Source organism: Ursus americanus, chromosome 21 (assembly GCF_024610735.1).
Source record: "Ursus americanus isolate L20-20 chromosome 21, mUrsAme1.1.p, whole genome shotgun sequence".
NCBI classification, from domain to species: domain Eukaryota; kingdom Metazoa; phylum Chordata; class Mammalia; order Carnivora; family Ursidae; genus Ursus; species Ursus americanus.
In genome coordinates, this window is record NC_142147.1 from 40579680 (window position 1) to 40596331 (window position 16652).

Genomic DNA, 16652 nt, shown 5'->3' on the forward strand with positions numbered 1-16652 from the left:
TGCGAGGGGGCGGTGCTGGGTTACGGTGCGGCGGGGGTGGGTTGTGGCGCCTGGTGGTAGTGCGGGGGGCGGTGCTGGGAGGTGGTGCGGGGTGCGCGGTCCTGTGGGGACGGCGCTGGGGGGCGGTGCTGGGGGTGGTGCGAGGGGCGGTGCTTGGGAAGTCGCGCAGGGGGCGGGGGAGGCGGTGCGAGGGGGCGGTGCTGGGGGAGGAGTCAGTGCACAGGGGCAGTGCGCGCGCGGGTTTCCCGCTTCTCGCTGGTTACCGCTGGTTCTAGGTGTCATGGGCGCGGGAGCTTTTCCTTTTAGCGGGGCCGTCCCCAGAATTCTCTGTCTGCCTGGAGCCAAGTCCCAGTGGCCGTTAGGGGTCTATCACGGGAGACCTGTTTTTGCCTGCGTGGGTGGAGACGAGTCCTGCACCTCTCAGACCTTCAGGAGGGCCCGGGTTCACAATGGCGAATGAAGATAAACACCTGATCTGCGGGGTCTGCGTGCTAACACTGAACGTAGCTCAGATTCAGTGCGTCTCAAACCAGCATTAGCTATCATCTGGAAATTTGTTAAAAATGCAAGGTGTTGGACAACAACCCAAACCTACGGACTCAGAAATCTTGCGGGTGGGGCCGAGCCTTCTGTGTGTGAACAAGGTCTCCAGGAGATTCCAGTTTGAGAATAGGGACTCTTGGTAGGTAACAGGGCGCACACGTATTTGCTGCTGGATACTTCAGAGCCTGCAGCAGCAGCACCACCACCGTCTTCACAAGTCCCGCTGTGGGAGGGCAAATCCGAGACACCTCTCTACAGGGTAACTCGGGATGTTTGTCAAAATAATGACTCGCTCATTCAGCAAGTAACAGCATAGGTGATGGTGATCATGTTTACATGAAAGCACAGTTTTTACCATTTGGCTAATTTATTTTATTATTTAAAATACATCATAGAAAAAATACATCATGCAGGAGTGTTTCGTAAACAACAGGTAGGCCTATTGTGCCAGGGACGGATTCTTACAGGCCGCATGATTCAACATTTCAGAACCTCAGGGTTAAATGTCCTCAAGCATGAGGGGACGTAATGGAAACGACATGGTTTCAAGTCCATTCTATAATGTGCTATGTCATTATTCATGTTGAATTCTCAGGCGTTAAAGAATAAATTATTCAAGACACTTGCTGAGGAATGATAAGGCAGACTCGTTCCCAGGCCCTCTCATGCTAGGTATAGGGACCACGGCAACAGGCGCTTGTAGTGAGAGAGAGAGATCGAGATCAACTCCAGGTAGAACAAGGAATAGTGGGAATTTATAGCCAAGGAACAGGTGGGGGCTAGGGCATGGGTTCTGGCTGAACTCCCTGAACAGGATTCTTGCTGAAGGCAGGTTAGGATGGTGAGCTGTCACCTGGGGGGTGTAGGGGAATGAGGGACCTGATCAGAAGTCACCAGTGATCAGATATGGAGGGTTGTTCTGGTCAAACTGACTTTGGGATTCTTGCTGCAATGCAGAGAGGAACATGGAATTCTGGAAGTCAGGGCCTCGTTGAGAAGAGAATTCAGAAGTAGAGGTTGATCAAGGAGAATATCTTTGTCACAGGAACGAGCACTCCCCCCTCTCCTGACTACCTGTGGCATTCCGAGCAGCCAGATCCAGGTACAAATATCTGATCACGAGACATCCCAGCTTCATGTCCCTCGGCTGGAGGTTACCAGGCCTTGTCTTCGACAAGACTCAGTCAGCCGGCTGCCTGAACCTGCAGCCCACCAGGGAGCACTAATTCCTGGAGAGGCAGAAACCGAGGTCCAAGGAAGCCATACCAGAACAAGGCACAAAATGACATAATGAAGACGCAATTTCACAGTCGCTTCTGTCCATTTTTCATTGCCCCAAACTCACTTATGTGGTCCAAATTAAAGGTAAGGGAAGCGGGGTGTACAGAAAGAGAAAAAGAGATTGGTGAGGGCCGCCTGGGTGGCTCGGTCAGTTAAGCGTCTCACTCTTGATTTCGGCTCAGGTCATGGTCTCAGGGGCCGTGAGATCAAGCCCTGTGTCAGGGTCCGTGCTCAGCAGGGTGTCTGCTAGAGATTCTCCCTTTCCCCCTGCCCTTCTCCCCACTCTCACTCTTACTCTCACTCTTCTCTCTCTCTCTTTCAAATAAGTCAATAAATACTTAAAAAAAAGAGAGAGAGAGATTGATGAGCATATAACCAGTGTCAAGACAATCCATCAATTTGGTAACCAAATACTCATTTTTTTACTCCTCCTGTGCATTCAACACTCATTGCCTCTCTTTTATGTGACAACCCAAAACCCTATCCAGTCACTGCCTCAATCTCAATCTTGTACTTACGCTCCTAACCTAACCTAACCTAATACCAGGAGACTTGTCACCTCTCGTTCTCACTATTAGTTGTGATTCAGGGACACTGTGCAAGGACCTTCTCAAACAACTGAAGAAATTAATAGCAACCTAGATTTCTATACATAGCAAAACTGTCTCTCAAGAAAAAAGATATCTGAAATAAGATTATTTCAAGTCCCAACAAATGAAAATTTTAATGGAAAATTAACCCACATAAAATGCAATTCTAAAGATTATAACTTAAGAACAATGAAAAGTGATTCCAGGTGAAATCTTCGGGGAGATAGGAATGAGGGTCTGAGAGAGGAGCATATCTGTGGATTCCTGTAACTGTTCATTCTCTGTATAAAATGTGAATATTATCTCCTGTGCCCTTGGAGCGATGGGATTACCATGCACACCATAAAAATCATAGTACTCAAAATGGGACAAAGTGATGAAGATTCCAAGTTCTCTCTATTGTCCAGGAAGAAGGTAGAGGTATTTATACCTCTGTGCACTAATATGCTAAAATAAGTATTTGTAATTTTTAGTAAACTCCGCTCTTACTACCTATGGGCTTGTGCTTGATTTTAAGTTTCCTCTAAGTCTTTTCATCCCTTGATAGCTCATTTCTTTTTAGCTCTGCATAATATTCCATTGTCTGGGTGGACCATGGTTGACCTATCCACTCACCCACTGAAGGACATCTGGGTTACTCCCCATTTCTGGCAATTATGAATAAAGCTGCTATAAACATCCACATGCAAGTTTTTATGTGGACATAAGTTTTCGCTTCTTTTAAGTAAATACCATAGAGTGCAATTGCTGAGTTGTGTTAAGAGTCTGTTGAGTTTTGCAAGAAATTGCCAAACTGTCTCCAAAGCAAATGGACCATTCTGCACCCCCCCCCCCAGCAATGAGTGAGAGCTGCTGTTGCTTGCATCCTGAGCCGTGCTTAGCGTTGTCAGTGGTCTGGATTTTAGCAGTTCTAATAGGTGTGTAGTCGGCGTTGTGTTAATTTGCGTTTCCCTAACGATATCTGGTGCTGAGCACCTTTTCATATGCGCATTTGCCCTCTGTGTGTCTTTGGTGAACTATCGGTTCTGTCTTTTGCCCAGTTTTCATTTGGGTTGTTTACTTTCTCTGGGCAGTTAGAAGCCCTTTGTTTTAGCTTGCAGTCCTTTATCAGATACACATTTTGCAAAAAAATTTCCTCCAATCTGAAGCTCGTGTTCTTATTCTATTGACAGTGCCTTTCACAGAGGAGACGTTTTTAATTTTAATGAAGTCCAGTTAATCAGTTTTTTCTTTTATGGACCGTCCTTTGGTACAGTATATAAAAAGTCACAGCCAAACACAAGGTCATTCAGATTTTCTCCTATGTTATCTTCTAAGAGTTTTGCAGTTTTGCACTTTAAATTTAAGTCTGTGAACAATTTCGAGTTAAATTTTGTGGAGCTGAAAGGTCTGTGTCTAGATTCTTTTTTTTTTTTTTTTGTATGTGGATGTCCAGTTGTTCCAGCGCCCTTTGTTGAAAAGATTACCCTGTCTCCATTGAACTGTTCTTGGTCATCTGTCAAAGGTAAGTTGAGTGGATTTGCGTGGGTCCGTTTCCGAACTCTCCAAGAGCACCATGCGGTTCTCCCATTCTCAGCAGGCACTGACTGGATGGCCTACAAATCTGACTCAATTCTTTTTTTTTTTTTTTTAAGATTTTATTTATTTATTTGACAGAGAGAGACAGCCAGTGAGAGAGGGAACACAAGCAGGGAGAGTAGGAGAGGAAGAAGCAGGCTCCTAGCGGAGGAGCCTGATGTGGGGCTCAATCCCAGAGCACCAGGATCATGGCCCGAGCCGAAGGCAGACGCTTAATGACTGCGCCCCCCCAGGCGCCCCGAAATCTGACTCAATTCTGACTCTACCCGGAGTTAGCATCATAGCCTGCAGATTAAAGGCTCAGTCTCACAAGACTGTCCCCTACTTCGGATGCCAAGTCCAAGTCCACATTGCCTATGCTCCTGACTGACTGACTGACTATAAATGCTCCTTGGATTTGAGCATTTGTCAGAACGGCTCACAGGCTCAGGGACACATTTACCTACACTTACCAGTTTATCATAAAGGATATTATAAAGGATACTGATGAACAGCCAGATGAAGAGGCACATAGGGCCAGGTCTGGAAGAGTGCCAAATGCAGGCGCTTCTGTCCCCATGAAACGGGGGTGTGCCACCCTCTAGGCACGTGGATCAGCTCACCAAATTGGAAGCTCATCAAAGTTTGTTGTTCAAGAGTTTTTATAGGATCTAATCTTAATGCCCCCCAACTCCCTTCACAGAGATCAATGCCTGGAGCTGAAAGTTTCAACCTCAAATCACTTGCTCTCTCTGGGGATCAGCCCCATCCTAAGGCTATCTAGGGGCCCCATCCTAAGTCAGCTCATTAGCATAAACTCAGGTGTACTCAAAAGCGGTTCCTTATGAGCTACAAAGACACTCCCATCACTCAGGAAATTCCATGGGTTTCAGGAGTTTTGTTCAGGGACCAGAGACAAAGACCAAATATACTTCTTATTATAGCACAGTACCATTGATATGATGTGGGGGAAATGACCCTTTATCTCTATGATCTTCTTGCCCAAGTCCCCTAACTCCATTCTAATTATGAGGAAATCATGAAATAAATTCCCATAGAGGCACATCGTACGGTATACCTGACCAAAACTGTCAAGGTCATCAAAAACAAGGAAAATCATAGAAACCGTCATGGGCAAGAGGGGCCTACAAAAACATGACAACTGAATGCAACATGGCATCCTGGATGGGAGTCTGATACATAGAAAGGACATTAGGCTAAGAACTCAGGAAATTTGAATCAACTATGGGCCTCACTTAGTAATAATGCATCCCCATAAAGAAAGGGGGGGGTAATCAGAAGAGGGAATGAAACATGAGAGACTATGGACTATGAGAAACAAACTGAGGGCCTCAGAGGGGAGGGGGGTGGGGGAATGGGATAGGCCGGTGATGGGTAGTAAGGAGGGCACGTATTGCATGGTGCACTGGGTGTTATACGCAACTAATGAATCATCGAGCCTTACATCGGAAACCGGGGATGTACTGTATGGTGACTAACATAATATAATAAAAAATCATTAAAAAAAATGCATCCCCAATTGATTCATTCATTGTAACAAATGTATCACATAATGTAAGATGTTATGTGCATTTGGGGGAGGTGTATAGGAACCCTGTGTACTATCTGTTCATTTTTTTCCTGTAAATCTAAAAGTAGTCTTAAAAAACAAAGCCTTTTATTAATTTTAAAATTGTGGGTTCTCTTAGAGTTTACAAGTGTGACGTGAGCGGAGGACATGTCAAGAAAAGTGTGAGGACAGAGGATCAGATCTACGGTGCTGTAGTTTGCAGGTAGGGGAATTGGGACTTGCATATATGAACACTTCCAAGTTCAAGGTTAATCTTTTGATAGTGTTGTCTCCAGAGAACCACATCTCCAACTTCTGTATATGGACTAGTTTAGATGGAAAGACAGGCGGAAAAATAGTGCTAACCTGTTGATAAGAATGGGTATAGTTAATAAGTCCATTATTATATTTGCAAATGTCTGAATTGACCACATTGGAATCTTCTGTAGCCCATGTCTACGTGTGGAATTCTCACAGATGTTCCAGTCATTAGCCCATAGAAGAAGAGTTGACGTGGCCTTGAAGGTAGAGATCAGAAAGTCATCAAAGCCAAAGATAAAACCTTGGACCATGGAAGCCCCGTTTCTCTGAGAGTTTTGCAATTTTAGATTTAATAACCCACCTGCCCACTCCATCAAGACAGGGCAAAAGGAACAACCCAGACGGAGAAAATTTGTTCTAACAGAAATTTAGCAACAGCAGCAGCAGTGGTCCTCCTACATGGGAAAGCTTTGATTCAATGAGGGAACACATGAATAACGGTAAGGACGTATTCATAACCATAATATATAGGAAATTGAATAAAATGTAATTGCCAGTAGGCAAAGGGTCCTGCTGGAGGTGGCTTTCTTCCTTGCCCCACCATTACAGCTTTACCAGGATTATGTTTTCAGCAACTGGGGCAAAAGAATGCCCATTGTTCCAGGTGAAGAGAAAAATTTTCCCACGAATACCAACGGAATAGTTGATCTAGTTTCTCTGTCCCATTTTGTGAAAGTCACAGACTCCATCTCAGCCGAGGGATTGAGAAGAGCCCAAACGGCCATCTGGGTGTCTCCAAAGTTTATCTGGATGCAAAAGACATCCAGCTTGTTTCCAATCGACCTTTCCATCTTAGGCGCTTTGAACTGAGAGCTTTTCATTTCTTCTATTTGAGGGCCAGATGGAAGGCAGAGTAGATTTAATATTCTGTCTGATTGTTGTGGAATTGGGACGGATTTGTGAGTTGCTGGATCGGCATGTTTGTGAGGGGCTAGCTTTAGCAAGTTCCCCCTTTGCTTTGGGGTCTTCTTGCCCATACGAGTTTCTATTTTAACTCCATGCACTTCTTCTGGTGATAATAAATCCTCTAAGTGAGCAGCCACACATTTCCCATATTTAATTGGTGTTCCAGTTGCAGTCATAAATACCAGTCATGGACTGTTAACCTTAAAAATGAAACCGTCGATTGTTTTACCAGCAAAATGGGTTTATTCAGAGTTGCAGAGAATTGTAATTCGAGACATGCAAGCTACAGGAAAACCATAGGCAAGTCCGAAAAATAAAGGAAAGGAACGTTCTTTTATAGAGGAAAAGGGGGAGTGGGGAGGGGCTGTTAGCAACAAAAAGTCCACTGGAATAAACTGAGAGTCCAAAGTGTAGCGGCTTTTCACTGGCTGAGCTGTATCAGTCTCTCATTCGCTGGGCTGTTGCTGGGCAAGGAGAAAATCTTCTTTCCCCTGCTGGGGTAGTAAAGGAGGCTTCTTCCTGTTGGAAAATGCAAAGTATGTCTCTTGCTGTTGGCTCTGCAAAGGGCTGTGTGGAGTGGCACAGTGTGAGAGCTCCCCCTTCTGGCTTCCCGGCTCCATTTAATTTTTTAATTTTTATATTTTAAAAGACTTTATTTTATTATTATTGTTTTTAGTTGGCTCCATGCCTAGTATGGAGCCCAATGTGAGGCTTGAACTCACGACCCTGAGATCAAGACCTGAGGTGAGATCAAGAGTTGGACGCTTAATTGACTGAGTCACCCAGGCGCCCCCCCAACTCCATTTTAAAGGAGATTTTCTTTATTCAGTTTCACATTTACAAGGAATGTAAGGTTTCACGGGATAAAATACAACTTTGCTGTCCAGGTGCAATATTTAGAACATGGTATCTCCCCTGAGGGAAAACCCTTTTCCTCCGGACGATCAAAACCATCTTTAACTACCCTCTGCCTGAAACAAAAAGACAACTCTGGGGCTTTCTAGGATTAATTGGATGTTGTAGGAAGTGGAGTCCTAATTTTTCTAATGTAGCATCCCCTTATATGGTATAATTTAGGAAACTGCTTGACCTTCTACAATGAGACTCACTTTCCATGATGGCATTCTAATCCTTAAAAACCTTCCTTTCCTCTGCTTCCACTTTGAGACAAACAAACTATCCTTTGCCCTTTTCTCCAGTCACTCTTGGGAGAGGATATGCTTTAGGTGCCTTATCTTGGAAGCTTAATGGAAACTAAAGGCCCATTGAGTATTTTAGCCTCACTCCAGACTGTGCGGCTGAAGACTTTTCTTGTTTTAAAGCAGTTGTGGCAACAGCAAAATTGGTTCAAGTTACAATGGATCTTGTGTTGGTCATACCCTGAATTTTACGTATCCCATGATGCCCAGGTCCTTCTCCTACCTGAAAATCCTACATATATGTATGTTTTACCTCTCAGCTTGCCTCTCTTGAGGTTTGTTTGCTCTCTCCTTCTCACGTTACCATCCCCTGCTGTTGGAAATCTTAACCTTGTGCTCTTCTTCTTTTCCTAACTGGAAGATAACCATGTGACTGCATTGCAGCCACTGAAACTTAACCCTTCCTCATCCTGACCTTTTAGAGGTTCCCCTTACAGACCCAGACCTCACCCTCTTTGTTGATGGATCTTATCTCCTCACCTCAGAAGGAACATTCCAGGCAGCATATGCCGTTACAGATTTCCAGAACCCTATGAATATGAGTCTCAGCCTGACACAAAATCATGCCAGGTAACAGAATTCATCCCAGATAGCAGAACTTATGATTCTCACAAGGGCCTGCACTTTAGTTAAGAACTAGGAGAATTAATACCTGCATAGATGGCAGATCGCTTTTGAGCTACAACTGTGGAACTGAATAAAAGGAAATGTCACTTAAAATGGAGTCAGGAGGCCAGAAGGGGGAGCTCTCACACTGTGCCACTCCTCACAGCCCTTTGCAGAGCCAACAGGAAGAGACATGCTTTGCATTTTCCAACAGGAAGAAGCTTCCTTTACTACCCCAAGAGGGAGAAGGAAGATTTTCTCCTTGCCCAGCAACAGACCAGCCAGTGAGACAGTTACAACTCAGCCAATGAAAAGCCACTACACTTTGGACTCCTAGTTTACTCCAATGGACTTTTTGTTGCTAACAGCCCCTCCCAACTGCCCCCTTTCTCTATAAAAGAGCATTCCTCTCCTTTGTTCTTCGGACTTGCCTACGGTTTTGCTATAGCTTGCGTGTCCCGAATTGTAATTCTCTGCAACTCTGAATAAACCCATTTTGCTGATAAAAATCATTGACAGTTTTATTTTTAAGGTTAACACAAGCCAGAGCTTCTAACAAGTATTAAGTGTCTGACCGCGAGTTACTGAACCCAGTAGAACAAAGAAGGTCCTCCACGTATTGACTGAGCATTGAATTATAAGAGAAGCCCAGAAATCTCCAGATTTACACTTAACATTCAGGCAAAACAAGTGGGGACTTTGGAGAAACCCTGGAGCACGATGGTCCCGGTACACTGCTGATTTTCGCAGGCGAGGGTGAATAGGTATTGGGAGTTGGATAAAGGGGGTCTGCTGAAGAAAGTGGAGCATAGATCGACCGTGATGAAAGAAGTTGTGTCAGAGGGCATAGAAGCAAAGATAGTGTTGGGGTTTGGGAAAAACAATACGCATTTTGCAATTTTATTTATGGCTCAGAATTCTTGGGCAAATTGGTAACCCTTCCATTAGGTTTCTTTACAGGTAGAATAGATGTGCTGTAGGGGCTCGATGTGGAGATGAGAAGCCCTCTGTCAAGTAACATAGGAGTGATAGATCTGCGACCCCCAATTACCTCATTTTTAGGGTACTGTATTGAGTTCATTTAGGAAGAGACATAGTGAGGTCTATACCCACCTTTAAGGGCTCTGCCTCTAAGAGGTGTCCTACGTCTGCCATTCCTTTAGCCTGAAGTGAGTCAGGAATGTGAACGAGCATGTCCTGGATGTGGGGCTTGTCAGGGGCTTGGGGAGCTCTGAGAGGTCAAGAAAACCTGGATCATAGATCAAAGCTGTCAGAGGGCACAACGAGGGAGGGAGGAGTCTAGACCTTCAAAAGTTAGTCTCTTGGGCCATGTTAAATATTAACATTACAATTAGAAATCACATCTCCGCCTAATAGCTTAAAAGAGGTTGTGGAGCTTAACAAAAAAAACTGTTGGGCATCACGGGATCCAAGAGACAAAGAAGGGTTTGTTTGGGTTTTTTAAAAATATTTTTTGTATTCGTTTGAGAGAGAGCAGGAGAGTGCGCATGAGCAGGGGAGGGCGCAAGGAGCAGGGGAGGGCGCAAGGAGAGGGAGAAGCAGACTTCCTCCTGAGCAGGGAGGCCGACATGGGGCTCGATCCAGGACCCTGGGATCATGATCTGAGCTAAAGGTAGACGCTTAACTGACTGAGCCACCCGGGCGCCCCAAGATTTCATTCCTTTTATGGCTGAATACTATTCTGTTGTGTGTATATAGCACATCTTCTTTACCCATTCATCTACTGATGGACACTTGGATTGCTTCCATAACTTGGCTATTGTAAATAGTGCTGCTATAAACGAGGGGATGCATGTATCCTTTCAAATTAGCATTTTTGTATTCTGTGGGTAAGTACCCCGTAGTGGGATTCCTGGATCATATGGTTAATTCTATTTTTAACTTTTTGAGAAACCTCCATACTTTTTTTGCAGAGTGGCTTCACCGGTTTGCATTCCCACCAGCAGCGCGTGAGGGTTCCTTTTTCTCCACATCCTCGCCAACACCTGTTGTTTCTTGCATTTTTTATTTTAGCCGTTCTGACAGGTGTGAGGTGACATCTCACTGTGGTTTTGATTTGCATTTCCCTGCTGATGAGTGAGGTTGAGCATCTTCTCATGCGTCTGTTGGCCATCCGCGTGTCTTCTTGGGACAAATGTCTGTTCATGTCTTCTAGTGCTTCTTCATTATTGATTGTTTTTGAAGTATTACTATTTCCTTCTCAATTATTCTTTCCATTGAAATTTAGAAATCCCCTTTCAAGTAATCAAAAAATAATTCCCTGGCATTTTTCATGAAACCTGATTGTCAGGGTGGTTGGGCCTGATGCCTTATTGTCTGTGGTGTAGAAATGGTACCTCTCAGGCTACTTTTAAGATTTCTTTGGGGTTTATTTCTCTTTTTCGGTTTCCTCTCCCTTTTTCCGCCTGTCTTGGCAAATGGTAGTTCCAAGATTAATGTTTGTCATTATGTTTTTAATTTATTAGTGTATTTTTGTACGTCTGTAAGTAAATTTGTTTTAAGGCCACCTCAGGAGATGCAGGACAGTGATGTTCGCGTCTGTGTGTCTGGGCTCAGGCATGGGTTTGACTCCTGGCTCAGCTGCTTGTTAGCTTCTCCACAAGCCTCGTCCACAAACAGCCTGCTGTGACCTTCAAGAAGAAAATGTATATAAAGCCATCAAGTTACCGCTAATCAAGTTGTCCATTTTATGCTAGGAGTGTTTCTGCTGTTGTTCCTTTCAAAATACACAAATTCTTACCAACAAATGCCTCAAATGAGAGTGCTATCAATTCTCGCTCCATACATACGACAGATACCCGAGACTTGAAACCCAAACTACGTGCCAGCATCACATGGCTTCTCACTGTCCTCTCCAAAAGCTCGGCCAAGCCACCCCCTGCTCACCAGGCCCACTCCTCGGGGTTCCAGCCCTTGAAGATTAAATGGAGTTGCCACGCTGTTCACCAACATTCTCTATCTTACTCTTCCCTCTCCTATAACTCAGCTACAGCACCTACACGTCCCTGAGTCGACCAGCTGTTTTCCTATAACCCCTGGATTTTCAAATCTCTGAGATGCCTTTGCCTTAACATGAGACCATGCGAACTTGGGGATTTGATCTGCATTATAGTTCAACCATCCGCAGGATTAGACTTTGGGTTCAGTTTTCAGAAATCTCAACTCAGTGGCGGAGGGAGATGAGGGTTTCTTTTAGGACAGTCGTAAAAGCTTTGCATCCCTTACCTTGACTTTGAGCTGAGAATTTGAAGCCCTGAGCTCATTTTCTTTCTGTACTTTGAAGCAACCAACCAACCTCATTACACTCCTTTCTAAGTTTTCACCAAAACGACCTACGGGAGCAACTCTCTGGTTGGTCGTCCAGAACCTTACCTCAGAGACACTTTAGGGCAGGTACCTTGATTACGGGTGTCGTGTTGGTCCCAGCCTGTCGCAGGTAATGTTCTCAGCTAGGAATGCCTGAAGCCCTCGCCAGGCCCATTTACTTGTGGGGAGCCCCAGACATTTCCCCCAGCAGGGCCGATGTTGTGGCTGGACTGGATCTTGTTGTTCTTACTTGGATGGCAGGATGCACTTCGGGGAAAACCATCGGGGAATTTTGAAAAACAAGACTAATGACTCACAAGTCTCACATGCCGGGGCCACAGAGCAAGGTCAGAGACAGAGAGAGGATGCAGACCTGGGGCTCTGTCTTTATTAGGGTTTGAGGATGGAGTCTCTGGGGTTTCATGAAGTCACTCTGTATTGGTTAATTTGAAGCATGAGAGTGGGAATCAGGGCACGGGAGACTGGAGGCAGGGTCACTCAAGGAGTGTCATTTATTTTTTTAAGATTTATTTATTTATTTTAGAGGAAGAGAGAGCGAGCGCACATGGGGGGAGAAGCAGAGGGAGAGAGTCTTCAAGCGGACTGCGCTGAGCAGGGAGCCCAACACCAGGCTCGATCTCATGACCCTGAGATCATGACTTGAGCCAAAACCAAGAGTCGGACGCTCAATGGACTGAGCCACCCAGGCGCCCCAGGGAATGTAAGTTTTCATAGTCACCCAGTGTTTGCTGAAAGGAGAACTTCATGCGTGTGGGGGTGCCTAGTTCCTTATGTGGTTATTTTACTAGTAGCTGTGTCATACGGCTGGCAATATGTTTATCTGGAGCGGATGTCTTTTGAAATGGAGGCCTTGGCAATCAACGCTTCACCTCAGGCATTACTCTACACAGGCAACAACTTTAGTCACTAGTGTGCCACTGCCTGCCACAGACAACCAACGTCTCCTTTACCATCAGAAACAGGGGCGTGAATGCAGTTAAATCTGGTCGCATCAGAGAACCCGGTCCAGATTCCCATCCTTCAGTTTCTGTTCCCTGGAACCACTCACCGTACCGCTGCTGTCTATCCGTCTGAATTCAGCCAGGGAAGCAGAACCTCTCCGAGGATGCTGGGATAGGGATTGCTTATCAGAACTGGACCTTGGGGGCGCCGGGGGGCTCAGTCGGTTAAGGGTCAGGCTGTTGATTTCGGCTCAGGTCATGATCTCAGGGTCCTGGGATCGAGCCTCACTTCAGGCTCCGCACTCAGCGGGGAGTCTGCTTGAGGATTCTCTCTCTCTCCCTCTGCCCCCCCACAACTCACATGTGCTCTCTCTCTCTCAAATAAATTAATTTAAAAAAAAACAGGACCTTTACAACTGCTTCACTTCCGCCAACCAAATCTCATGCAAAGCTCCTTCCTGGCCATCTCTAACCCACAGGCATGCAGGGCGAGGGCTTCTGAGTAAGGTCGATCTAGTGCAGTAGAAGCCGCAGGATATAAACCATCGCAAGATCCACGCAGCGGATTTTACGTGAATGAGCTGGAAATGAATCAGGAGGATTTTCAGGGAAATTACGATTAGAATCCTGACACTTACCCATGTTCGATTGCTCACAAAGTATTTTAATGGACGTTCTAGAACTTGATCTCCGGCGCTGACCTTCGGAATTACGTCCATTTCACAGTCGAAGAGACTAAGTGATAGATTAAGAGAGTGGCCTGATGGCACGTGGTTAATAAGGCAGAATTGGTCCAAGGTCTAGCATACCCTCTTCCAAATATTATGCTCTGGACACGGCACTAGAGAGCTCCTGGCCCCCCTTCGTCGAAGATCAGTGTGGATGAGTCTCTGAGGACCGTGTCCTCATTCTCTCTTTTACAATCTCATCACTCCCTCCTGTCATTTTACAGATGTGGCTTGATATTTCCTCCCTCCGTACTTATTTTTTTCATTCATTTTCCCGCAAAATGTCTACTAACTTATAAGGTTCCCCCTTTTCTATAGAACTCCTGACCCCGTCTTGTCACATACCCTGCCGATCCCCTGACATCATTCCCAAATCTTCTCTCTCTTACAGATCTTCTTCCATGCAGACATGTGGCTTTTGTTACAGCAAAGTCTAAAGATTTGGGTTCTAATTCTGGATTCAACTTTCCCTCAGGCCACAACTTGTCCCTCTAGGCTTTAGGCTCCTCGTGTCTCAGATGTGGGTTCATTAGGATCCTCCATGTGAGGATCCTCCACTTTGTAAATTCTAAAGCACTAGAGAAATGCCATTTGTTGCTACCATTTCTTATGTGATTCTCAAATTAAAAAGTTGATGCTGAAGGATCCACCGAATAAAAAATACTGCTTGAATCTATTGACAGGATCAGCAGAATGCTTGAAGGGAATCAACCCAGAGCAGACCCCGAGGAAGTTGTGCATACCAGAGGCGCAGGTATGGACAGCAGGCTGGGTGGAAAATGGGTAAAAGGAAAACACTAGGAAATAATTCTCCCTGGCTGCCCTGGTTTGGGTTCCCTGTGTGGGATGGCTTCTGTCCAGGCCTGGGTCCAGCCCTGGGGTCCATGGATCGTCCAGAGTGAGTCAAGGCCTAGGTTTAATCCAGTATTCGCAAAAACTGAATAAGGGGTTTTGAGTCTCCTACGTCTGACCTCATTCCATAAAAACTGTGAAATGGCCAGGTCCCCCAACTTCTCCATCCTTCAGGTTGCTAGCTCCAACATAGGGGTGACGGAAAGTGGAAGGTAATTTATAGCATTTGTGAAAACCTGTACTTAGATATAAGAGGTTTGACTGATGATGGGTGCTCAATGAATAACATCTACAGGAAGAAATATTTCGTTATATTAGTTCACTTGGCACAAGGAACCAACTTACCCATTGACGCGACCCCAATCTTGCTCGGTGCCAAGACACACGATGGCCACAAGAGAAAGCTTCCGAATGAATAAATAAATGGACGATACAGTAAATAAAGAGATCATGAGGCTTAAAGTGATAGTGGGAGGAGCCAAAACGAAAATGTAATCTGGCATTGGGTGTGCGGTTGGTGAGGTTGTGGCGTCCCGGCTTCTCTGAACCACAGGTTGTTGTAGAAAACAGAGCATGTACGTAGAAGGCTGTTGATGTTTCTATCAAGATGAACGAGCTTGAGGGGTTTTTTATGTCTAAAGACCTTAGATTTACCTTTTCTTTGAACTATCTCATCATAGTCTTCACCCATTTTTAAACTAGATTGTTGTTTTTTCTTATTGATTTTTAGAGGTTCTTTATATATGTAGAAAATTAACCCTTTGTTATATGAAGAGCAATTATTTTTATCATTTTATTTATGTTTTATTTATGGCTTTATGTTTCTGACATCATACATAGAAAGACCACCCCAAAGCTGAGATTAATCTTTAAAAATACTTTTTCATGCTAACTTATGTATTTCATGGACTCCCATGCCTTATGTTTAGGCCTCTGCATCACTGGGAATGGACCCGGATTTGAGAGGGTGGCTCTCTAGACCCTGTCCTCCTCTGGAGCACCACTTTCTAAGATGGCGCCGGACTCCTAGTAGATACTCAGTGAATATTTGTGGAATGGACACACAAATTAACACATAGCCCTGCCAATATATCCTCCCCCGAAACCATTATTTTCTGTTGCCTGTGCTGCTTTGCCGCATCTCAGGGGTCTCCACACTGCACACCCCAACGCATCATCAAAGCGTACAAGCCGGGAATTGAAGGAGCCTGCTAGTAAGACAGAAGTCACAGTCTTTTGTAACCTAATCATGGAAGTGACGTCCCTTTGCATGTGCCATATTCGATTGGTTAGAAGCAAGTCACGAAGTCAGGGCCACCATCAAAAGAAGGAACTTGCACCAGGGTGTGCCTCCCATTTCTCTTCTTTCTCACAGGAAACTCATTCAGAGCATGTCCCCATAGAGCAAGGTGCATGGACGTTTCTCCAAGAAGGAGACCGTCTGTAATCTCTGCCCAGGCCGGGAAGGCCACTCGGCTCTGATCGCACCGTCTGCCATCTCAAGGGTGTTTACCTAACTAGCCTTGCTGAACCCTTTTTCATAACGTGGGGTGGTAACTAAAGTATGCCCGGCTCCAGAATCTAGAAAACATCTTCTTCTTTGTCTGGCCCTGAAAACCATGGAAGATGTGACCCCAAAAGTCCTGGGGAAAAATCTAGCGTTAGGGAACCAAAAGAGGTCTGTTTTTCCGGGTGTATGGTGTTTGGTTCTGGTTTACAGAACGCAAATTGAAAACATAATGTGTGACGACAAAAGGAAAGGGGTTTGAAGGTGATCTTTGTGGGGAAAACAACTTCTGTTCCCACACGATATATAAGTAGGTGGATGTGGGTGCAGAGAGGGGAAGCAGAGATGCCCAAGGGGCCCCACCTTCCATGCATCCACCTTAAAATGTCCATCTTCCGATAAAACTCAGCCCAGAAATCCACTTCTGCTCCTGCTGTCTTCTGGATGCCCCAGTCCATCACTGTACTGGGCAAGACTTCTTAGATGCCAACGCTGAGGAGCGTTAAGTAGCTTCTGACCTGAGGATCCCGGTCCAGCCCTGCCAGAGAAGGGGAGGCCGGGGCTCACATGAAAGAAAGCCCTTGGCTCGGAGGAAATGATTCTTCCTGCCACAGGAAAAGCCCGTACATCCTGAGGAAGCCACGTGTTTTGCAGGGTCTGAGCTCAGCCTGGCCCAGCGGGGGAGAGCATGAGTTTGCAATAT

General features: G+C 45.3%; 1 long non-coding RNA gene across 1 annotated transcript; it reads left to right on the top strand.

The window, feature by feature from the left end:
• Positions 1–272: 272 nt before the first annotated feature.
• On the top strand, positions 273–15644 carry LOC148108248 (uncharacterized). The gene is made up of 5 exons (XR_015728098.1): positions 273–1908; positions 3850–3918; positions 5681–5764; positions 14274–14344; positions 15372–15644. It is a non-coding gene; the product is annotated as an uncharacterized LOC148108248 (long non-coding RNA).
• Positions 15645–16652: the final 1008 nt, after the last annotated feature.